General features: G+C 38.3%; 1 long non-coding RNA gene across 1 annotated transcript in view; it reads right to left on the reverse strand.

Annotated features, from left to right (window-relative positions):
• Positions 1 to 24734, reverse strand: part of LOC119868526 — a 34991-nt gene extending 10257 nt beyond the window's left edge. Inside the window, exons 1-2 of the long non-coding RNA XR_005386464.1 lie at positions 24678 to 24734; positions 2666 to 2948 (exon numbers count right to left, since the gene is read on the reverse strand). This is a non-coding gene — a long non-coding RNA (uncharacterized LOC119868526). The remainder of the gene's footprint in view (positions 1 to 2665; positions 2949 to 24677) is intronic.
• Positions 24735 to 24992: the final 258 nt, after the last annotated feature.

Raw genomic sequence — 24992 nt, forward strand, 5'->3', positions numbered from 1 at the left:
TACCAGGTATTGCATTAGTCAATTCACCTATGTCTTCTTTCATCATTATAAGATTTTTTTTTTAGGCAAGGAAACTGAGGCTTAGTGAGTTTAAATAAATTGTCTAACATAGCTAGTAAGTGGCAGATTCATGATTGCATCCTAGGCAGTCTGATTTTATTTATTTTTATTTTTTAAGGGAGGGCAGGGGCAGAGGGAGAGGAAGAGGAAGAGAGAGAATCTTAAGTAGACTCCATACCCCGTGTGGAACCTTATGCAGGGTTCCATCCCATGACCCTGAGATCATGACCTGAGCGAAAATCAAGAGTTGGATGTTTAAATGACTGAGCCACTCAGGTGCCCCATAGGCAGTCTGATTTTAGAGCTTGCTACTTAACACCATCAGGGTCACATAATGACAGTCATTAAACATTACCACTTACTGGGGACATGCCAAGCATTACTTTGAATATTTTATCCGTAACAGCTCACTTGATCTTTACAGTGACCCTGTGAAGCCAGTATTATCATTATCCCCATTTTGAAGATAAGAAAAAAAGATACAGATCCAGTAAGCGGTGAAACCAGGATTCAGACCCACTCTTGCTTATATCCAAAGTTGTTTCCAGTAGAGAAGAGATGGAGGAAAGCTGAGCTTAGTCTGTGATTACCCAGGGACACTGGTGGCTATTTGCTTAGCTGACTCTGGGATTTCAAGAGGAACTCGATAAAAAGCAGATTTTCTTGGATTTTCTCCATAATGAACATCCCAACAATAAAACAGAGGTTGCTACTTCAATGTCACCTTTCTCTTGCCAAACAGTGGGCTACCCTGTGCCCATCTTTGAGTGCCCATGGCACCTGAAAAACATTTTTCATCAACGGATATGGTAGTTGTAATGTCCATGAATATAGGTACATAAGTGAAAATGGTCATAAATCATTCTTATCTATTCCTTAAAGCAGATGTCCTAAGGATTTCTACTCATTAGTGGGTTTCATTCGTTTTATTGATGAACTGCACCTTTTGATTGAAGGAACTACATCTTTTCATTATAAATCAGAACAAAATAACTGATACTTTCAAACGCAATCTTTTGGTTAATTCTGTTCAATCCCCTCCACAGTTACTGAGATTTTTCTGTATTTTGTTTTATTTTTAGTTTTTCACATATGCTAAGGTTTAGGTTTAGAATTAAACCACAATCAATAAGGAAGCTGGAAATATGACAGCAGTGTTTCCCACAGTCTAGAAGTTATGACATATGTTCTAGAACCAAATTGCCTGGCTTAAAATCCCAGCTCTGTAACTAACTGGGAAACCTTGGGCTGGGTATTTAACTTGTCTTTGTCTCTATAACCCATCTGTAAAATGAGAATATTAACATTCTTTCCTTGTAGCCTTGTCAGGATTGAAGGAGTAAATACATATAGGTGCTTTAAACAGTATTTCAGTGGTAAATTCTCAATACACATTAGCTGTTATTTTCTTAGTTGAATCCACAGAAAATAGCAATTTGAAATATCCTGAAGGACTGTATCAATGATATTTTCCTTTGGTGGAAGACAGGTGAGGGTGGGTTATATCTTTAGTTCAATAAAAGGGGTAAGTGGCTTAGGTTGGAACTGGGCTAGGCTGAGATGCACAAGTTTGTCTGTGATCAGTGTCTTAGAAGAGAACATGGCTTTGAGGTGGTAGTCACAGTATAGGAAGAATGCCATGTTCTAGGATAATTGCATAATCGCATCAGGGTTCTGATCTTGCAATTGACTAAAGATTGTTAAAGCTGAGGTCTAAGATAAGTTCCGACACAGATTAACTCACATTAAGTGTTGAATGAGTGATTACATAATACATACAATATGTGTAAACACATCAGTTAAAAAATTAGAGCATATATTTTTATCACTTACTAATGTCAATGTCATGAAAGTTACTCAGTCTCTTTATCTAAATAGCCCACCATTTAATTGAGAAAGCAACTTAGATTAGATCCCAAGATGAGTTTTATAACAGAATCAGTGTAAGTTTCCTGCCAATGTCTACTCAAAATTCATCTCTGTAAATTGAACACTTTTTTCTTTCTTGCCAAGGGATCAGGCTCAAATTACTTATGATATAAGCCAAAAGTGCTACAGAGTTAAAGTCCTTGGAAACAGCCCTAAACCAATGACAAAGGAGGAGTCAGTGGACATATGATTGAGCCTTAAACAATGCAGGGGGGTTAGAACTGCTGACCTTCAAAACAGTCAAAAATCTGCATATAACTTTTGACTTCCAGAAACCTTAACTGCTAGTAGCCTACTGTTGACCAGAAGCCTTACTGATAACATAAACAGTTGATTAACACAATTTGTATACATATCAAATACTATATTCTTACAATAGAGTAAGCTAGAGAAAAAAGAATGTTAAGAAAATCATAAGGAAAAGAAAATACGGGCAGCCCGGGTGGCTCAGCGGTTTGGCGCCACCTTCAGCCCAGGGCCTGATCTTGGGAACCCGGGATGAGTCCCATGTCGGGCTCCCTACATGGAGCCTGCTTCTCCCTCTGCCTGTGTCTCTGCCTCTCTCTCTCTCTGTCTCTCATGAATAAATAAATAAAATATTTTTAAAAAGTAAAAGAAAATACATTTATAGTGCTGTACTGTAATTATAAAAAAATCCACATATAAGTGGACCTACATAGTTCAAACCTGTGTTGTTCCAGGATCAACTACATACTGCAGCTTATGGTCCCTCCATTGACATAACTCTGGAATTTTCTTCCCTGTCTCCCAGAGTTCCCAGAAGGATTGAGTTCCAGTTGTCCACCATGGCTAACTGGCTTGATTAGCACACATTTTATTGTCTTCCTTTCCTTTGCTGTCACATGTGCTCACTTCCCTCTCAGTGCTTACTGGGATCACATCCCAATAGACTCCTTGCACTGGGATACTTATTTCAGGGTCTGTCTTCGTGAGGGGAACTGAAACCAAGATAGAAAATAATTAGAAACCGTTTAACTGATCTATGAAAATGAAATTCCCATTTTTCTCCCCAAATTTCTTTTCTTCCTCTAAACTAGAACTAGAAGGGTAAAGCTATCACTGGGCATGTTGTTTTCTATTGCTCCTTTTTGCTTTTTCTTGTCCTCCCACTCCTTCATAGCAAGTAAGGCAACTTCAAGACTTCAAGCAGCTAGGCAGACTTCCCTTAGAGGTAGCCCTCTGGTTCATCACGTAGACTTTATTCTCCTTCCCTGTAAAAGTTGCAGCGAAGTACAGTATGCTGTTTTGGGTCAAATATTATAAGACACAACCCCATCTTTATATTGAAGTGCATTTGAGCGTCTCCTATATCAGAACGTTGAGATACAAACATATTTTGGAAAGAGGGCATTTCATCACCATTGTATTTACAGTTTTCCGTCAAACACTAAGCTGATTCTGGCACAAGACACACCTTGGGATTTGGCCCCAAATCCATAAGGCTTGTTGTTTCACCCAGTTAAGTGAGGGTTATACTAGATAGAAGGTTATTTAGGTAAAGAAATAGGGTATTTTTCATGATGTAGGGCTTAGTAAGGAATTAAATATGTCGTCCAAACACACACAGTCTTGCTCTTCCCAACTCACATGATAGGAACACAGTCTCTGTGTGAATCTCCCTTGACAGATTAATTTTTTCTATCACAAGACATGGGTATTGAACAAAGGTTAGTCCCAGAGCAACACTCATATTTTTCACTTTTGTTCCTTTCATTTCCAAAGAATCAATTCTAAATGTATTCTGGTGCATGAAGAAGAGGAGATCAAGAATGATTTCATTGTGCAACTTCACAAACCTAGTAAGGTTTTCAGTTATTTAGAAGTTTTAGTAACTCACTCTGTATTAATTGAGCCAGGAGGTTCAGCTGTGTCAGTGTATCCTGGGGTGCTATTTCTCCTAAGGCTTTGTAGGGAAGAAAGAAAGTACAGATCTAATTTTTCTTGAGCTCATAGCTCTGAGAAGAATATAAATTGATCATGTTTGACTTGTATTTTTTTAAGCTTGTGACTTGCTGTTTCTCAGCGCTGGAAAGGGCTTTGGGTGAGTGTGTGTCCTATGCTCTTCCTTTGTGAGTCCCTAGAACTCTACATGTACAGGTCAACTCCCACCATTTTGTCCAATCTGGATACATTAAGGATTAGATAAAGGAAGGAAAACCATTGCTTTCTTTTGTGTGTTTACCACCCAAGCTAAAGATAAAAGGCTACATTTTTAGTCAACAAGTAACCTTTGCTCATTTCTAATCATGGTATACTTCTTGTGGTGTGGAATGTAAGAAAAGAAAAGAGAAAAATTAGTCACTGTCTTGTAGAAGCCTGAGTATGTCTTTGAAAAGAAATAATTGACAAGTGTTCTTTTGTCATTCTCTGACTTATTTCATGTAGTATCATACCCTCTAGGTCCATTTAGTCAAAAATATTATAATAACATTGTTTGGTGAATGATGATGACTACACTTATAGAGTAACCTACAGAATTGTTGAATCCTTCTGTTTTGCATCTGCTGGTAATATAACACTATATGTTAACTATACTTCAATAAAAAAATAAAATATCTATTCCTATACTTCCCCCTTAAAAAAGGATCTTTTAAAAGTGAAGGAAAACACATTACTGGAAAATAAGACAATTGCAGAACTGCAGTAATAGAGCATTGAGAATAAACCTAGAAGTCACCCAGCCTAGTGTCCTAACCAATACAGGAATTGCCTCTTGAATTCTGAGTACTTCCAGCGATGGCATCTCTACCACCTCCTCAAGACAGCCACTCCATCTCTGGATAGCTCTAACAGTTAGAAAATTATTCCTTATACTGAGCCATTTTCATTTTAATGCATATGAAGATGCTAGAAAAAAAATCAAGCAAGCCATTTGCTAACAAAAGATTCCAAGGCACTGTCTTTATGATGAGCAACTCATGTTAAACCAATTTAATTTCCTTCTGCGATAGAGTTGCAGGTCTTGAATAAAGAGGAGAGCAATTGGCGTAGGACACATCTGGACTTCGCTAAAGCTTTGTGGATCTGCACGGCATTTCCATTAATGAGTTAGGGATATCAGGTCTGAGCTATCCTATTATAAGTGTCTATTCCAAGGGCACTGCACAACTCTTAGAGAGGAACCTGGGACAATATATCCCAGGAACTGCAGAGGTTTGTCCCATAGCTTTACGTTTTTTTCTGGCAAGGTCTGAACTGAGAGAAATAAGAGAATTCCAACTAAATTTGCAGAAGACACCATATCGGGAAATGGGGCTGGAGAATAGGGGAAATGAAAGCTGAAAATTCCTTGCAAGCAAGAGCAGAATCTGAGGTGACCTTAACCAATTAGAAAAATGGTCTGTCAGAAAGAGGCTGACATTTGATGTTCAACAGGGACAGTGCTGGGCAATCCATGTGCTTCCCAAATCCAAACCACATGAATACCTGCTGAGGAATGGCTGGGGAAACCATCACTCTGAATCACACCTTGAATAAATGGAAACAAGACAGGGCCATTGTGTAAAGAGCTGGTATGGGCCTGGGTTTTGTGAACAGAGTTATGATGTACAAAAGCCAGGACATAATTCCTCTACCCTATATTCTGCATTAATAGGGACTTTATTAGATACATTCAGACACTCAGCACGTTAGTCTTCATATAAACCATGGAAGTAGAGAAGCTGGAGAGACTATCAAGGTAAAAAGGATAAAAAGCAGTCCTCCTACAGAATTCGTGAAAAAAGTTGAAATGACTAGAAGACTCACTGTTGACTCCTCATTTGCCTTTCTTTTAGCTGATTTCTCCACACTTACATGACTATAATACCTCCTCTCTGCATTGTTTATGAAATTCTATCTAAAGATATCCCTGTTCAGACCTGTTTATCAGGGAGGATATTGCAAATTTGATTTAACTTTGGTCATGTGTCATGTAGATAAGCCAGAGTGGAAGAAAACATTTGGTGCTAAATGATATTGCCTTGTACCTAGCACTGGGCTGGCACACAGTAGCTACCTAATGACTGACTATGTGTTGTGGGAAGGAATGGGAGGAGGAAGTCAACTAATTGGTTTTTTTTAAAAGTCTGGATCCTCTCTGTCAAAATCAAGTTAATACAAGAATGCTGTGAGGAAGAATATGATTAATTATAAGCTGAAAGTTGCCTAAGGCATTGGGAGGAATCTCTGGAAGAGCACTTAGTTAGAAGAAAGGGAAGATGTAAACCTAGGGCAGTATTATTGATGTCTCTAATTGGTGACATGCTAATATGATTTAAGATAATTATTTGTTTTTCTAATAACTTTCCTTAATTAACCTGCCTCAATGTGTCTAAAGCACCTTGCATGATAACCTGGTACGTACTAGGTAGCAGATACATACTAGTTGTTGTTTTGTAAATTTCAGAATATTTCTTCAATTAAACCAATTATACTGGCACTGATTTCCCTGATTCAGCATTGACATTTCATGCTGTGCTTTGAACTCTACTGAAAACATACTGTAAGAATTTACTTAACTGACCTCTGAAGCATAAAGTCCTATGGCTATCCAGTTTAGCCTTTCAGAACTGTTCAATTTAAAAACCTACTGAATGACTTTTCCACTAAGATCAGGTAGCAGGCAAGACTGTCTTCTCTTACCAGTCCTTTTTAGCATCATAGTGTAAGTCCTTGCTAATACAATAAGGCATGAAAAGAAAATAAATAAACATACAGATTGGGAAGGAAGAAATAAAGCCGTTTCTGTTCACAGATGATGTGGTCATTTATGTACAAAATCTGAAAGAATCAACAAAAACACTCCTGGAACTAATAAGTGATCTTAATAAGGCTGTAAGATACAAGGTTAATATATATAAAAGGCAATCACTTTCCTATATGCCAGCAATGAAAAAGTGGAATTTTAAATAAAAAATCACAAAACCATTTTCATTAGCACCCCAAAAAGTTTAATACTTAAGTATAAATCCAACAAAATATGTATAAGATATATATGAGGAACACTAAAAAGCTCTGATGAAGAAATCAAAGAACTAAATAAGTGGAGAGATTTCTCTATGTTCATGGATAGAAAGACTTAATATTGTCAAGGTATTAGTTCTTCTCAACTTGTTCTATAGATCCAGTGCAATCCCAAACAAAATCCCAGCAAGTTATTTTACAGATGTTGACAAACTAATACTAAAGTTTATATGGAAAAAAGATAAAGTTTATATGGAGAGCCAAAAGTCCTAGAAAAGCCAAATCAACATTGTAGGAGAAAAGGTCAGAGGATTGATACTACCTGACCTCAAGACTTACTATAAAGCTATAGTAATCAAGACAATGTGTTATTGGTGAAATAGAGACAAATCAATAGAACATAATAGTGAGCCCAGAAATAGACCACCTAGATATAGTCAACTGACCTTTGACAAAGGAGCAAAGGCAATATAATGGAGCAAATAGAGTCTTTTTAACAAATGGTGTTGGAACAGTTGGACATTCACATGCAAAAAAATGAACAAAAACCCCAAGTCTAGACACAAACCTTGAACCCTTCACAATAGTAACTCAAAATGGATCATAGACTTAAATGTAAAATACAAAATTATAAAATTCCTATATGACAACATAAGAGAATACCTAGATGAATACTGAATAAATAAGTAATTAAATATCTTTAAAATGACACTGAGCTATCACTACATACATACTCGAATGGCCAAAATCTGGAACAGTAACAATAGCAAATGCTGGCGAGGATGTGGAGCAACAAGAAGCTTCATATATTGCTGGTGAGAATGCAAAAACAGCACAACCACTTTGGAAGACAGTTTGGAAGTTCACAAAACTAAACATATTCTTACCATATGACCCAGCAATTGTCCTTGATACTTACCCAAAGGAGTTGAAACATATGTCCGCACAAAATCCTGCACACAGGTATGTATAGCAGCTTTTTTCCTCATTGCCAAAATTTGGAAGCACCTAGATGTCCTTCAGTAGTTGAATGGATAAATCAGCTGTGGTACATTCAGGCAGTGGAGTATTCAGCACTCGAAAGGAATGAGCTATTGGGCCATGAAAGTCATGTAGGAACCCTAAATGCATACTCCTAAGTGAAATAAACCAATCTGAGAAGACTACATACGTTATGATTCCAACTACGTGACATACTGGAAAAAACAAAACTATGGAGATAATAAAAAAAATCAGTGGTTGCCAGAATTGGGGGTAAAGGATGTATAGGTAGAACAGAGGATTTTTAGGGCAGTGAAAACACTCAGGCATGATATAGTAATGAAGGATATACTTAATTATATATTTGTCCAAATGCATAGAATGTACATCAAGAAAGAACCCTAATGTCAACTATGGGTTTTGGGTGATTATGATTTGTCAACATAGGTTTATCAGTTGTAACAATTGTACCGCTTTGGTGAGAATGTTGATGATGCGGGGAGGCTATGCATATGCATAGTGCAAGGGATATATGGGAAATCTCTGTACCTTCCTCTCTATTTTTCTGTAAAAAAGGGAGGTGGGTGGAGGGATGGGGTAACTTGGTGATGGGCATTAAGGAGGGCACGTGATATAATGAGCACTGAGTGTTATATGCAACTGATGAATCATTAACTCTACCTCTGGGAAAAAAAAAACTCTACCTCTGAAATGAATAACACATTATATGTTAATTAATTGATTTTAAATAAAAAAATAGGTAAAACATTTAAAAAATGCTCAAAAATTAAAATCCTTTAAAAAAATCTACTGAAGCTGAGGTTCTGAGTCACTATTAATCTTTCTCAAATAATGAAGGTCAGTATCTTATTGAAACTTCTAATATTAGAACACACTATAAGTTTTACATATAGCGATGGTGTTTAATTAAATGGTAGATTTGTTGATTTTTTTTAAGTAATGGTAGCTATCCTGGGTGCCTATTCATTCAAGATAAGCTTACTGTAGGTGACAACAATGTAAGTTCAGAAGAGATATTTTTAGTTGAAATGGAAAGAAAAAGTTTTAATGCTTTGTAATGTAAATTTCAACTAAATTGAGTTTTCCAGTTTTATTGACACTTGTATTCTGTGAAATTGAGTGCAAATGACTGAAGAAGGGGTTGCAGATGCAACCAGTCAGTGAGAAAGGACTCATTTCCTTCACTACCACACCTACGGGTCTGGGAGGCTGGGTGAAATTTGGCTCCCTTTATCCTTAGTAAAAGGAAGATTCCTTGAGCAACAGTTGCAGTATGCTCTGCCAATAGAGCTCTGGATGAGCAATCAAAAGAGCCAATTCTTGTTCTTTATATGGCACTTCATCCTGAGGCAAGAAGCAAAATCTTCAGTTGCCTTGCACTCTCAAATATTTGTAATTGATCACTATTCCTGAATGGTCACTATTCCTGAATAGTTCTGAGCAGAACTAGTATAATATTTTTTTTTAAAAGCTAATAAAAAAGATGTGTCAACATGCATTCTCCAAAAGAACCATTGTGAAATGGAATTCCACTGTGCTATAATCAGGCTGATTACTGATCTTGGTTTGCCCTGGATTATCCCATATTTAGAACTGAAAGTCCTGCCTCCTGGGAAGCTCCTTAGTCCCAGGCAAACCGGGACATCTGGTCATCCTGGCTATGGTAGTCTGACTAAATAACACTAACCAGTTGTGTGACCTTGGGTAAATCACTTCTCTCCAGGCCTTAGCTTTCACCTCTGTGAAATAGGGGAATTGGAATGGGCCCTCTCTGAGCTCCATGATTCTATGGAAGTGCATCCTCTGGGTCTGACTCAGTATCTGACTAGACAGAGATCTTGAGATGGTTGCAAGGCCAAAGCTGTCTTCCCTAATATTGGCCCCCAAAACTACAAAAGGTCTCTAAACCTTCCTACCTTCCTTGAATAAAAAACTAGACCTTTGTGAACCAGGCATTTGTGTGGATTTATCTACAAAGCTACTTTTATTTTATACCCATATCATGTTCTTGAGGTAGTAAGTTCCAGAGTATTGCTTCTCATTTTGTAAAATAGTATATCCACGCTGCATTCTAAACTTGCTGCTTTTTCTTTCTCCAATGTTTTAAGTGTCTTCCTTAGCTCTCGGATGCTCAGACTCTTAGTAGTTTTGATGAACAAGCTTACGTTCATATTACCCATAGTGCTCATTCACTGCTGCAGTCCTGGCTGTCTGGTTTGAAGTGTGTGGTTGATGAATTATTGATTAATGAACAGAGGGCTCTCTGAGAGTCTTGCCTTGTCTGTAAATGGGGATAATTATACCCACTCTCAAGGGTTGTTGTGGGGATTAAATGAGATTATGTATTGGCAAGTGCCTAAGACTGCCTGTCTCCTGGTGAGCGCTAGGTATTCCCACCCCCTGACTTAGCACCTTTTCTACCACTACCGTCCCCCCCTCCCTATTTCTTCAACTTTTTGAGGCCTGCTGCCCCCAAACATTGTTACCTTCCTGATCTTTCCACTTGGAATTCATCTCTCCTTATTCTGTACTTTCACAGAATTCTGCAATATTATTTATTTCATTCTGCTTTATGTTACGAGCTCTAAACGCACCCTTCTGTGTTCTGTTCCATGGTGCTGGGGCCAAGACTTTGCCAGCCACATTTCTGCTTCACTAACTGGCTCTCTGTTTGTGTTGGGCTTGGCCATTAGAGGTCACAAGGAGGAGACTACAAGGCTGGAGAAGGAAGAAAGGACCTGCTCTTAAGTTCGTTCCCATTTGGCCTACTGCTTGCTTGCTCATCCTGTGAGGATCAGCCCAGCCTTGCTGCTTTACTTGGTGGAAGGTGGACCTGTTTGCGGCAGCCGCTGAATCCAGTTGGCAGTTTCTCCAACGGTCTCTTTACAGTTTCATCACACTCCACCCCACTTCCCCTTCACCCCAAAGATATCAGCACGAGCCAGCAGCTTTTCCTCAGATGTTTGGGTCCCAAAGCCACAGAGCATTTTCTCTGAGAACAGACACCGCTGCCCCCTCACCTCAGGGGGTGTGGGACACAGGGTTGAGCGGCTTTCCCTTCCCAGATGTTGCAGGTTCAGCTCGGTGGATACCTCCTCCAGACTTTTAAGTCTCAATGGTTCCAAATTTCCCCTCTGTTCTTCCACTTGAGGGGTGCTAGCTGCTCCTCCCAGTCCTGAGGTCCTACTTCTGTGACACCTTAGAGTTCTCATTTTCTCTTTTCAGTCATCTGCGTAACAGCTTTAGGCCTAGTTAACAATCCTTTACAAATTCTGCTCAAATAACTGGCATGGTTTCTGTCTCTTATGGGACGATGTCCATTACAAGGGAGCTGGTTACAGGAGTCACCCCGCCATTCTCTTTGAGGTTCTTGAGGGTGACACCTGTCTTATTCATCTTCCTTTCATTGCTGCGACATCCCCCCTACCCACCATGTCTCACGAAATACCTAAGAGTATACAATAAATGTTTGTTGCTCTTTTTCGTTGATTTGATTGAACTAATTTGGTGAACCCAATGAAATTGTTTCGTTCTAGCATATCTCTCTCCGAGTCCTGAAAAATACTGCCCCTTGTTTTGGTCAAACAGGTGAACTCAAGGGTATGGAAGCAAATCACTGACCTAAAAATGTGTCTGTGGATGTGTCTATTCAATCTAACCTTCTCAAAAATGTGGTCCTGGAACCATATTACAATCAATTTTGAAAAATAGTTTCCCGATGAATGGATAAAGAAGATGTGGTTTATGTATACAATGGAATATTACTCAGCTATTAGAAATGACAAATACCCACCATTTGCTTCAACGTGGATGGAACTGGAGGGTATTATGCTGAGTGAAGTAAGTCAGTCGGAGAAGGACAAACATTATATGTTCTCATTCATTTGGGGAATATAAATAATAGTGAAAGGGAATATAAGGGAAGGGAGAAGAAATGTGTGGGAAATATCAGAAAGGGAGACAGAACGTAAAGACTGCTAACTCTGGGATACGAACTAGGGGTGGTAGAAGGGGAGGAGGCGGGGGGTGGGAGTGAATGGGTGACGGGCACTGGGGGTTATTCTGTATGTTAGTAAATTGAACACCAATAAAAATAAAGAAACAAAAAAAAAGAAAAATAGTTTCCCACGTGATTCTTTGAAACACTATAAAGTTTAGGGCAATATTTAGCTCAATAATGGTTTGAAGGTCCATATATATTACATACTCATATTTCTGGGTTTTTGCATAAATTCTTTCCTCATTCCTGACACATGCATTACCTCCTTTCTTTGACTGAGCCCTCCCTTACTCCCAGGGCAGAATCTGGTGTCCTGTGTCTATGCTCCCATGCCAACCATCCCCACATCTCTTCATCATACTAGTTGTTGCACTGATCATCTATGATTTTGCCCTCCCCATATGACTTGACCTCTTGGAAGGCAGAGGTTGAGTCTTTCATTTCCATGTAGGCACTGTGTATGTTTTGGGAAATGAATGAAGGATTTATATCATCAATACTTGTGGGGATTTGATTTTACATGCTTGCCTAATTATTTACAGAAAGATTAAACAAAGTCCTAGGGTTGATCCTGGGCTTCTACTATATATTCTTCTCTACTATTTATTCTTATTCCTTGGCCCTCTAAAAATTTATCATTATTGGTAATTGCATTTACTCAGCAGATGTCCTTTCCTCTAATAACTTACTAAGGATTATTACAACTTGCCTAGTAAAAGGAACTTTTTGAAATATGCTTTTTGTTGTGTCTGTTTTATTTATAGGGAAAAAGTAACTTTGGGCTTGTAGGAAGGAAACAATCAAAGAGCCTCACTTTTAGATGACCTGTGTTTGCTCTTATTTGGTTCTTACAACAACCTAGATTTGAATTGGTAACAGCAGACATCAAATAAAATATACAAAGATGGAATCGCAGAGAAAGATTATGTTAACAGCAATTTCCAACTCTATGGGAAAGTGCATAAATTCATGGATTGGCAAGGAAAATTGTCTCCCTTGACTCTTTTGTGGTATAATGAGGACCTTCTACATATTTTTAAAATGAAGCCTTTAGAAGCTAGCAACAAAAAGGGATCATTTATATTTTTAGGAATGGATGTTTTAAATCATTTTTCCAAGTTACAGAAGATTTTAGTATTTCTGTGGCTTCATTTTTCAGCCTCCTGAAGGAGATGTATGGCTCTTTGTGAATTAAAGGGATGTATAGAAATGCAAATGTTGCAGATTATAAAATTGTGTAAAAGGACCGTCTGCTAAATTGATTTCAAGCTATAGGGGACATTGTCTGTACACTTAAACAAAAGAGAACAGTAAGTTAACATAAAAAGGAGAGATTTATGTAAAGAACTTAATGCAGAGAAGTGGGAATGGATGCATAGCTTACTTAATAAAAATGGATTTGTATAAAAGCCAGATATCAGATTGTTCAGTTTAATTATCTACCATCTTTAGAATACAATTTTTTTACTTTCAAATTGCACCAGCTATATAAAACAGCATTTTTATTTCAAAAGTGGGACAGTGTGAGAGATCTTAATTCAAGTTATACTATGGGAAGGAATTCATGGCATACACCTTATTAAGAGCAAATTCAGTGTGGATCAAGATATATATTTTGATTGTTTGAGATTTGAGAGTTCTGTATATGTAAATCAAGCCTGTATTATTAGAATTATTAAGATTATGCTGACAGAGGAGTATCATTTAAAAACTTGTCAGAAAAAAAAATAAAAAAATAAAAACTTGTCAGAGGTCTTATTTGAAGAGAGGGGGCAACATGGATTAAAAGGAACAGTGATTAGTTTTAGGGAGTTGTTAATAAGGTTTATAAAGACAGTGAATATCAGCTTATCTAAAGTCCAGATGCTTATTTTCAAATTGTTCTCCTTCCTTCTCTCTGTTATTAACTTTCTGGAAAGAGGTGCTTTATTCCTTTATATTCTCTCTGTTCATTTGCAAAGGGAAATCCAAAGTGGGTTCTAGAGTTGAAGCATTTTGGAATGTGAGAGTAATCTTTTGCATTGGAGACTGAAGATAAGCTACTTCTTCTGGTCACAGATTTTATAACTAACTCAAACCTCTCAGCTTGCCATTTCCTAAATGGAGAGTTCCTCATAAAAAACGCATGTCTCAGCAGAGATCAATGACCAACATTAGAAACCATGGCCCAAGTTCATGTCTTGATGGAAAGGGTAGCTGCATAATGAGCAATGGTTATAATGTCCCATGATGAGCCAGACAGATATTCTAACCCAATCAACTAATTCATCTTGAAAGCATAGTATTTGACTGATCCTTTAGAATTCACTGAACCTGTATTACTTTATTGTTCCCAAGTCTCTAAGAGGTATTTTTTCTCCCATTTTCCTCTTATTGATTCATTGAGCTTTATTCCCTCCTCCACAGTCCCTAGGGCCTTGGCTTATGCCCCTATTATCGCATCTAGTTCATTCTGCCTTTTGTTAATTTTAAAAACAAAGAAGCCAATTTATTGAGCAGTTATTACATGCAAATCACCATACCAGGTGCTGCTACACAGGAAGAGGATACTGGGATGAATAAGACATCTGCTTTCAGAAGAGTTTACAACTATATGGTAGAGTGGACTGAGTTTGAGGAGGGGGAGAGAAGGAAGGGAAATGTGAATATCAGTTTATTGTGGAATTCTAACTCTGCAAAATGAACTATTGGTGGCGTGTTGTGCTCTAAGCTTTGGGCCATTATTGGTATAACCCCCACCCCCACTAGTATTAATTGGTACTACACTGTGAAAAAATGACATAGAGGCTTCTCAGTAATATTGGTAAGTCCCTTTGACAAATTAAACAAACACAGTTGGTGGTTGCCTGGGAGTATGCCATAATAAAGATCTTCTCTGAAACAATAGAAATGTTTTGGGAAGTCTTATATTTTCCTTTCTCCATTCCAGGGGCCTGGTTAATAGCCAATAGCCAGAATTTTCTTCCCAAATACTAACTTAGCACCAGCATTTATTTTTCTTGTAGTTTTGTACTCACCTAGTCTTGCTATCTTTATATTGTAGCCAGAAATAAGTCACAAGGAGGTTCAGATGTTATTTACTAGCTTATTAAACCCATATGACTTTAGGGACACATTTTCTAGGACCCAGAAACTCCTGCAAGCTTTGAAAACTTACAGAATGTAATGTAAGATTCCAACCTGTTAGCTAACGGCACTGTAAATATCACCAATTATTCTCTTTCTTAAGAGCAGTATTAGTAGCTCAATCAACTAACTAACTGAAAGGACAAATGACAGAATGGGCAACTGGCTGCATTATCAAAGCTTTGCATAGCCGCTCAGAGAACACCTTTCCTAATGAGTGAGGTGTCAGGCCCTAATAGCTGGTTGGTTTGGATTTGATAATCAGAAATGAAGTAGTTAAAAGGATTGTTAATTTTAAAATCCATGATTAGGGGTCAGGATGAGACTTGGAAGAGATCTGTAATGACAGTGTACTTTGGGGCAATGTGCTTGCCTAACACAACGGGGTATCCATTAGCAGTCATTGTCCTGCTTCCTTTGGTGTCGGAAGTGCAGAGTGATCTCAATCTATGAAATTGGAAAGATACTATTTGTCAATGGAAGCACAGGTAGTCTTTCCAGGGTGTTAAATTCAGGGGTATGTAGGAGATGGGGGTGGCAGGACACACTAGTGTGGCATACTGAAGGGAGCTTATCTTCCTGCCGGAGTGATCTTGTCCTGCATACGCTTGCTTATTAACTTTCCTATCCGGTTTGACCCATTTGGTAGGAATACCACACTCATGCATCAAAACTAGTACAGAAGTGGGGAGGACTGGGAGACACATTTTACTATTTATCAAGATTTAAGTGTCGATGTTTCAATTGTTTTGAAGAGGGAGTGAGAAAAACACCGTCTCTGTTTCTATGGTCTCTCGGTAGTTTGATGGGAGTAACTTGTGTTGTTTTCCTAGTCAGTCTCTGGAAGCAGTTTATTTAAGGCTGTGCCTAACACAGTGCATGTTACAAAGTAGGAACTCAGGGACAATTTGTTGTGAAAATTAAGGCAGTATGAAATGTATAAAAGACACGTGGTCCATGGTTTATTATCTGAAAGGAAGAAAATCAATGGGAAGTCCGTTCAGGAATATTACCCTGCATTAATATATTTTCAAGAAGTGTGATCCTTTCTATCATAAGGAGAATTTTTTTTCTTTTTTTAAAATTTTGTATCTATATGAGATGATGGATGTTAACCAAACCTATTCTGGTCATCATTTCACAATATATGTAAATCAAACTCTCTTGCTGTATACCTTAAACTTATACGGTGATAAATGCCAATTATTCCTCAGTAAAACTAGAAAAAAAATATGCAAACAATGTTACTTGTTTAGCAAAATTGTAGTCTAGGCTAGAGAGAATGAAACTATTTATATGAATGATATAGTCTTTCAGTTCACATGGGGGCAATGTAGCTGTTTCATTAAAATGGTAATCACCAGAACCTTTGAAACAACCCATTTTGGGTTCATTTGTATTTGGGTCAATTGATCCATCTTAGAAGTAACATATATTCTTAGTTCCAAATCATAGGCTTTTTGTGATATATAGAGAGGTATAATCCAGAGTCAAACCATTCATCCCAATATCCGTTCGTTTATTCGACACGCATTGGATTTCTACACTGGATGAATTATTGTGCAAGGAGCAGAGGGATAAGTTTCCTAAGGGCAAGAACCTTGCCCATTTTTTCTATACTGTATCCCCAGCATCTAGCATAACACATTGAAGGTATAGCCTATCCTTAGTAGGTACTTGTTGACAAGGGGATAGATAAATGAATGAGGGAGGTGACAGACATGCAGAAGTAATTATAATGCCAGACAAAGTAGAAGATGCAGTGAACTCCAGCTTGGGTAAGGTTGGTCATGAAAGGTTTCAGGTAGAGCCCAACATTTGGATTACTACTTTTGGATTGAATAAGATAAGACAGGCAATGCACACACATGCACAGAGGAAGAAAAGCATTCAGGGCTATGGTGACATCACAGATAAAGGATGTAGCAGCATGAAAGCATATGCCATGTTTTGGGAATGATAAGAGTACCAGCGGCTGGAAGGGCAAGGCCAAGTCACATAAGACTCTAAATGTCTTACTAAGGTGTACACCATTGGAAGGTTTTAGAAGTGAGTAATTGGATTCAACATATTAACCAAAGCTTTATGAAACTCTCATTAAGTGTCTATATTGTAGACTGTAGGGAGTATTTGCCTTCACCAAACTTACAGTTAGGATTTGCCAGCAACTGGCATTTCCTTCAGGAAGTATTTCTTCACCCAAGTCCATGCCACTCTATATTTCCCTCATCATAAAATTTATCATTGTGCATTATAATTGCTCATTTAGTTTTGAGTTTCCTTCACTGTACTGAGAGCTCAGTGAGGGCAGAAACAACGCCTGCTTTGTCACTGTAATCCCACTACCTAGGATAGTTTCTGGCATGTAAGTAGGTATTCAATAAACATGTGTTGAATAAACAAGTGAGAAATCAATGAGTCAACAAATCACGTGATTGTACACTCCATCTGCAAAATGCAGGGGAACCATTCAAGGGGTATTTCTCCTGTGAGATGACGAGAATTCATTTGTGAGATTGGAGGGGGGATTGGGATGTCTGTGTATGTTATAGGTGAAAGGCCTTATGATAAAGGGCAGGTATCTGTGAGATACTGGGGACTCATTTACAAGTTGTGAGTTTCTGTTTAAAGTTAGGATTTCTCCAGGATGCTTCAAGTCTCAGGGTTACAGCCCAGCAAATATTTGTTGGAGGACTAGATCAGTTATGTATGCAAAGTGTAGGAGCCCAGTAAATATTTGTCAAAGGCCTACAATCATTCGTTGTGGCAGGTTGTATTTTTCAGAATGACCCTACCCACATATTCATCCTATCTCCCTTACTGATGAGAAGTGGAGTCTGTGTTCTCACATCTGGAGACTGAGTGAATCTTTGTAACCGCTTTCACCAATTGAATACATTAGAAATGAAGCTGTGGGAATTCTGTCTTCTCATAGAGAGAATCCACCCCCAATCACTTTCTCCTTCTCTTACCCCTGCCTTTCTAGACGCAAAATCAGGGGAAGATGGGCAGATTTCTAAAAGCAGTAAACAAACAAGAAAGCCTATAGAGTTAATCATTGAGTAAATGCTAATGAACACAATTCAGTAAATGGTTGATATTTTTCTCATATTTCATTGGGAAGTTAAATTTAAGATACAACAAAAATTATTTCTCTTGATCATCATTAAAATGCAATACAAATAAAAATCTCTCTTCTGACCTCACTATTAAAGCAAGTGTTTTCTTTACCATCTCTCTTCATTAATAATTGCTGTGCTCTAATAAAATTAGAGGATGTGGAAAATAATACTTATTATGAATTCTCTAACACTGGCATGCAAACATCCTTATTAAAGCCGGTGATCTATGTTTTGTTGTTTAAATGTCTGTAATTCTTGCCTTTTATTCTGACTATCCATTTCTTTGCTGAAGAAGCACAATCAAGCTCTGACAGTGTCAACTCCCATTTTTGATGGTAATAAAAGGAAGGGTCAATATCCCTGAGGACAAATGGAATTGTAGAGGGAGCTCCAAAGCATTGAGAAGCATAGGACAACTGCTTTTTGCCGTCTCTTCTTCCTCAATCATACTTTGGAGAGTTAACACAGGGAAGGCAGCAAACAAGTGTCCACACAGATCCCTGGAAGCATATTCTGCGGGAGGAATATTTGGCTTATGGAGATGTCCTCATCTGCACCACACATGGGGAAAGCAGCCTACATCTGGGCCAAATGTTGATGGCATAGAAGAGTCCACTTGCTTGCTTGGTAAATGACAGTGATGAAAGTCATACGTAGGCATGCCAATTGACTTAATCTTTCTCTACTTTCCCAATCACAAACAATTTGGCTTTGCCTATTAATTTTTGTAGATACCACTAAAAGGAATACCATAGCTAATGTTATATCAGACCCAATTACGCTAGTGAACTGCTTCTATTTTTTTTCTTTCATGCTGTGGCATTTCCTTTCCCCTGAAAACACTCTTTCACTCAGTCTAGCAATTAACTGCTTGAACAGTATAATAAGGAAGCAATTAAGAGGTGACAGAGAAAAATTAACACTCCATTTCACATTAAAGGCTAAGTGAGTATCCTTGCCATTGTGAGTTAAATGTGTCTTTGAAAACCTGTAGTTTGGATGTATTTTCCTTTTGAATAAGGAGCCCAGCTCCATGTTTTTTGTCTAGCATCCCAATCTGAAAATGGATGATAACTAATTGGGTGCTGTCTGCTTAAACAGGCTATATTAATTGCAGTTTGTTCTCCTGTAAGTGTCAAGGAAAACAAAATCTTTGTAATGTGTAGGCATAATGTACGGCTGCCTTCATTTGAATATGCAGGCCATGTCCTAGTGCAAATAAAGCAAACTCCTGGATGCAATGTTGCCATGGCAGGCAGCATTTGCATAATAAATAACAGCTATCATGAGACTTTCTTTATGAAGTTCTCTGTTGTGTTGTCAGCTGTAAGAGCCTCCACTAAAGCAGCCAATATTGAGGAAGTAAGAGTGTGTTTTGCTTGCAAATGCAACACCCCAACCGGAGTCACTGTCAAGAATCCATTATTTTAGTTTTGCTGGCTAAATGGGATGGATTGTGTTAAGTACGTACAAGGAATACATAGTGAGCAGTATCAACACACATGCCTGAGATGACAAAAATATGACTTAACTCCAAGACACTTGGTCAGATGAGCTCAGGAACATATCATTAGCTGCTATTTCGTGTCAAGGTCTTTGAGCACAATAGGGGTATCTGCAACTTCGTCCTCTTAAGTATCACTTAAGCCTGGGTCAGATACCTTAGAAAATTGCTCTTGTTTCTGGTGCTATGGATTAGAATGATATTTTAAGGGATGTGGGACATTCCGAATAGCTTTATCCTGTGAGATTCAGTTCTCATACTATCTTAAGGCTACTAGAAGTTTCCTGGTACTTATTTGGGAGCTTTCCTTTAGGCAGTGTATAAATTTTCTTTGATTTGATATTAGCATTCTTTTTACCACTTTCAGAAACCCTTCACCACATATTCTCTGGGACTCAGAGAGATGGAAGGTTAACTGTGTGTGTGTGCGTGTGTGCATGTGTGTGTGTGTGTTCTAAATGGAGGCCTAATAGGTTGTCTTTTATTTCCAAAAAGAAAAAAAGAAAGCGCGTGGAATGAGATTAATAAGAGCATTGCCTTACATGGATTTACACATTCTGCCAATCTCTTTGATGCAGATGAGATCCTCTATTTTTGTTTCCAAGGGAAAAAGTCATGGTCACCATCATCATCATGAGTTGGCTACCGTTTCTTGTGTGCCTATTAGGCCCCTGACCACTGTGTTAAGTGATAACGTGTGCCTTATCTCGTGTAATCCTTATGATCTGTAGAGACTCTATTTTAGGCCTGAGAAAAGGGATTTAAATTTTGTGTTATTTCCCTTCAAAGCTCATGTTCTTTTGGCCACTTAATGCCCCCAGGGCAGAATTTTAAAAAGCGAACATTAATGAGAGCTTCCTGAAACAATGGCTATGTTAATGACTACAAACAGCACTGTATTTTTTTCTAAAGCCAATGAAAATAGCAATATTCTTGACTCTAGGGAAGAAAGGTGTCACAAATCTGGAGCTGATTCTCACCTCTTTATAGCCTGATTTACAGGGGCAAAGAAGTTAGAAAGGAGTCTGCTCTAGATGGAGGCTTAATAGGTTGTCTTTTATTTCCAAAAAGCAAAAAAGAAAAGAGAAAGACCAACTGCAAAACTTCAACAACTCATTTTCAACTTTTAAGAGCTCAGAAATACAGTCTAAGCTATTAAAGACTATTTATTATCCTTTTTTAAAAAACATTTCATCATCTTAAAATATCCCCACTCATACGAGAACTTGCTGTTCAGGTGTCTTCATAGAGCAATTTTCTGTAGCCAAGTTACACATCTTAAAATAATGATTCATAATGGAGATAGGGCAGGAGGTGACCAGAGCATTAGCTAAAGAGCACCATTAGAATATGCTGTTTCAGAAAATAATAAACACTTGGATACTTCAGCTTTTAAAATAAAACCCTTAAAAGCTAGGCATCGGTGACAAATGCAGTAATAATATTTAATAATTGTGGAGGGACTGGAGGAAATGGCCAAAAGTGACCAAACAGTTGGAGAACTTGGGCAAGTTGTGTAGTTAAGATCTGTCCTGCATCTTCCAGAAGGATTTAGGTATTAAAGAGAATTTCTTGCAACCTAGTTTTTTTTCTTTCTCTTCCTTGTGGTTCTTTATATAAATGTCTGATCTGCTGTGGGGTTGGGAGCTAAGGTTTTTTCTTTTTTCCATATTTCTTTTCAATAAGCATGTTCTTCAAACTATACCATGGCCTGTCCAGCCAAGTCATTCTTTGATTATTAGAGTTTCTCTTTGCTGCACCTCATTGAACTTATATTACCAAGGAGCCCAGCTTTTCTTTTACTCTTGAAAATCAATCGTTTCAAAAATAAGATCGCAGTTCCTTTGCGTTATTCTAATAACATGCCAGTCCTTTGATGCGAAGCAGTAACAAATTCATGTTTCATTATTAGGAAATAGCTGGGCTCTTTTACCATTGGTAAACTTGGGCAGCATTTTCCCCAGTGTCTGTATTCCTGGCTCACCCATGACCACATTTCAAAGAGGATGTCGAAATTTAACTATAGCACTAATCATTTGGTCCACTACTACCTGGTCAGAAACTTGGCACAAAACAGCCCTTCATCTTCTCATGAAGAGGATGAGTCGGGGGGAGCAGAAGAAAGGGGAACATTTATGTAAACATTTCAAGTGACCTAACTCATGTTTGAGACCCCAAGTACTGTATGTGTGTGCATGTTGGCGGGGGTGGTATTTAAAAGTCTGTGCATAATGACTTTTCTCCAAAAAACGTGGGAACTTTGCAAAATTTTCAAAGAAGAGAAAGGCCAGGATTCTGTGATGAGGTCGCCATTAAGAACGGAATATTTGTGTCCCTCCAAAATTCTTATGTTGAGACCTACTCCCCAGTGTGATGGTATTAGAAGGGAGGACCTTTGGGAGGTGTTTAGGTCATAAAGATGGAGCCCTCCTGAATGGGATTAGTGCCCTTACAAAAGAGACCCCAGAGAACTCTCTCTTCCTTCCCACCCCACCAGGACATAGGGAGAAGACACTCATTTATGAACCACGAAGCCGGGTCTATTCAGAGCTTGACTGGGCTGGCATCCTGATATTGGACTTCCAGCCACAAGAACCATGAGAAATAGATTTCTGTTTCAGGCATCCACTCTATGGCATTTCATTATAGCAGTCCGAGCAGACTGGCGATCATCCCCATGAATGCCAAATGGTAGTTGCTGATGGGTCCTAACTCTTTGGCACACTTAATGCCCTCTGAAGAGGAGAGACAACTTTCTGATACTTACTCTCCTCTCCTCTTTAGTCTACTGACCACGGCAATACAGAGAACTTCCAAGTCTCTGATTCCTTCTTGTATTTTCTTCCTGGTTCTAGAGATAAGAATATTAATACCTAATATTAATACTAATCTAATATTAGATATTAGATATCTAATATATAAGATATCTTAGCATCTTAGATATTAGAAGCTCACCACATCCATCACCCCAGAAACAGAAACGATCGGTTCTTTAAGACATTCTCTCCACCAGTATCCCTGAACTTTCCTGAATTTGTCAAGGACTCTGTAGCCAGTGCACTAAGGCAGTCCTTTATCAGGGCATTTTCTGTTAGGCTCATCCACTGTCACCACCCAAGACATTAAAGGAGAGGTCCGGAACATTTCCAAGATAAATATCCCTTTTTAAAAATATTAGGTAACTCCACATGATCTGGTGACTGATAAAGTACAAAACACCTAAATACAACTATAAATCATGAGTGTCTTAATGTGAAGATGGAGTTTTGTACTATGAAATACAAGGAGATAAACAGTTACCTGCAAAACAAAAAGTAGGTGGAAAATTGTGATATACGTATGTGAGAAATAGCACGTATACTGTCTGCATAGAATGCGCCCTGAGTTTTTTTCCAAGAACTGTGGTCCTCAGGCTGGGAACCTTGAGCATAAGTAAAGGGGTTTTACACTTTAGCTAAAAAAAAAAAACAAAACAAAAACAAAAAACAAAAACAACCCTGGAGGCTCTCTTGTCCTTTCATTTCCCTAATTGCCACTCCTTGCTAGTGGGGTGGGGAGCAGCTCCTGCCCCTTCAGGCATTTACAGAACAAACTGCACTTCAGGGCAGGGTGACAGTCCTCAGTTCCATATCTGGTGCAAGCGGATTGTGTGTAACTCACCACAGTGTGATAGCAGAGTCCCATTTGCCATGGCTGGTTGAAAACAAAACAAACCCAGCTTTCTTAGTCCCTGTTTTTTCTCAGCTACTCATAGAAAGAAAAAGCCAGGTCTTTTGTAACGTCTTTCTCCAGAATCATCTATCTGCCCTTCTTCTTCCGGGACCCAGCCCACCATGCACACCCAGGCCAGCCACTTTCTCTTAAATCCCCAGACTCTGACATATGCCCAGCCTAAGACAGATTCTATCCCCTTTTTTCCTCCTGACTTTCTAGGCTGAATTTAATCCTTTCAAACAGTCCTTCCTAATTGGATACCTAAAATAAATAAATAAATAAATAAATAAATAAATAAATAAATAAATAAATAAATATACACATAGTACTTGCAACATCTGTGCCGCCATATCTGCTCAGTCCCCTTGGGGTGAGCGTGGGAGGGTGACAGGGCCGAGGAAGGAGTGTTCGTGCTTCTATCCTAGAGCCATCTTTCAGACCCTCAGATCTCTTCTTCCCCTTTGTTCTCTTTCCTGCCAGTCAAATTCTGTCTCATTATAGATGAATATTTTCAAGTGCCCACATTTACATATACCATCCATAAGATAACTTTTGTCTACTGCAAAAAAAGGAGGATGATTACATTTCACGTATAATTGAAAATGGGCTTGTTCATCATGCACATGAAAACCTCAATCAATTATTTGTAATTTGTCTTTGGTCCTCACATCAGTGCCTTGCTGAAGCCTTTCATTGAATGCGTATGTTACTTACCTCGTGAAAGAACTTTCTGGCAATATATTTGTATTCATTATGTAATCATTGGGACCAGTAGAAGATATTTAGCTCTCTAATTCTGAAGCTGTCAGTAAAGCCTCATGGAGCTACAGCAGAATTTAAAATACAAGCAATAGAGTCTTCAGATAGAAAGCCAAAATGCCACTGGGAAAAGCCAGAGTTAGCTGGCCTTTATGCCCTTACAGAGTCTTACATTGTACTTTTGCAGAGCTTAAGAATATCTTAGCATCTTAGAGCTGGATGAAGCTTTGAGATCATTTAGCCCAGCACTCTAATTTAGAAACTGGAGAAACTGAGGTCCAGAGGGAGGAAGGAACTCACCTCAGGTCATATGTTAGTCAGTGGCAAAGACAGGAACCAAGGTACTCAATACAGCTCAAAATTAACATTAGAAATGTGGTTAAATTGCATAATTAATTTCGACACCCTTATTGCCCCAACAAAGTTTAAAAAAAAAAGCACATAAGGAATAACAATATGAATTGCAGGTTTGTTACTTACAGCCAGTAGTACTTACTTCAGTTACAAATGTGTTTCTTTCCATTTCTGATCCCAGATCTAATCCAGAAGCACAGCATGTGTCAGTTCACACTGTGTCATGTGACATAAAGCTACTTAATATAACCTGACTCAGAGTGACATTTCTATTGCACTGCATTGCAGTAGAAAGAAATAACACCTTTTTCACAAGTGGGTAATTATCTCTGCCAGTTGATATTGTTTTGCTATTTGCAGGTAGAAATGGAAAGCAGGTATGTTCTTGAGAGTGCATCTTTAAAACAGATACTAGGATAAAGAATTTATGGGAAATCTATTTGATTAGGGTCACGGG

This window comes from Canis lupus, chromosome X, assembly GCF_011100685.1.
Source record: "Canis lupus familiaris isolate Mischka breed German Shepherd chromosome X, alternate assembly UU_Cfam_GSD_1.0, whole genome shotgun sequence".
NCBI lineage: Eukaryota > Metazoa > Chordata > Mammalia > Carnivora > Canidae > Canis > Canis lupus.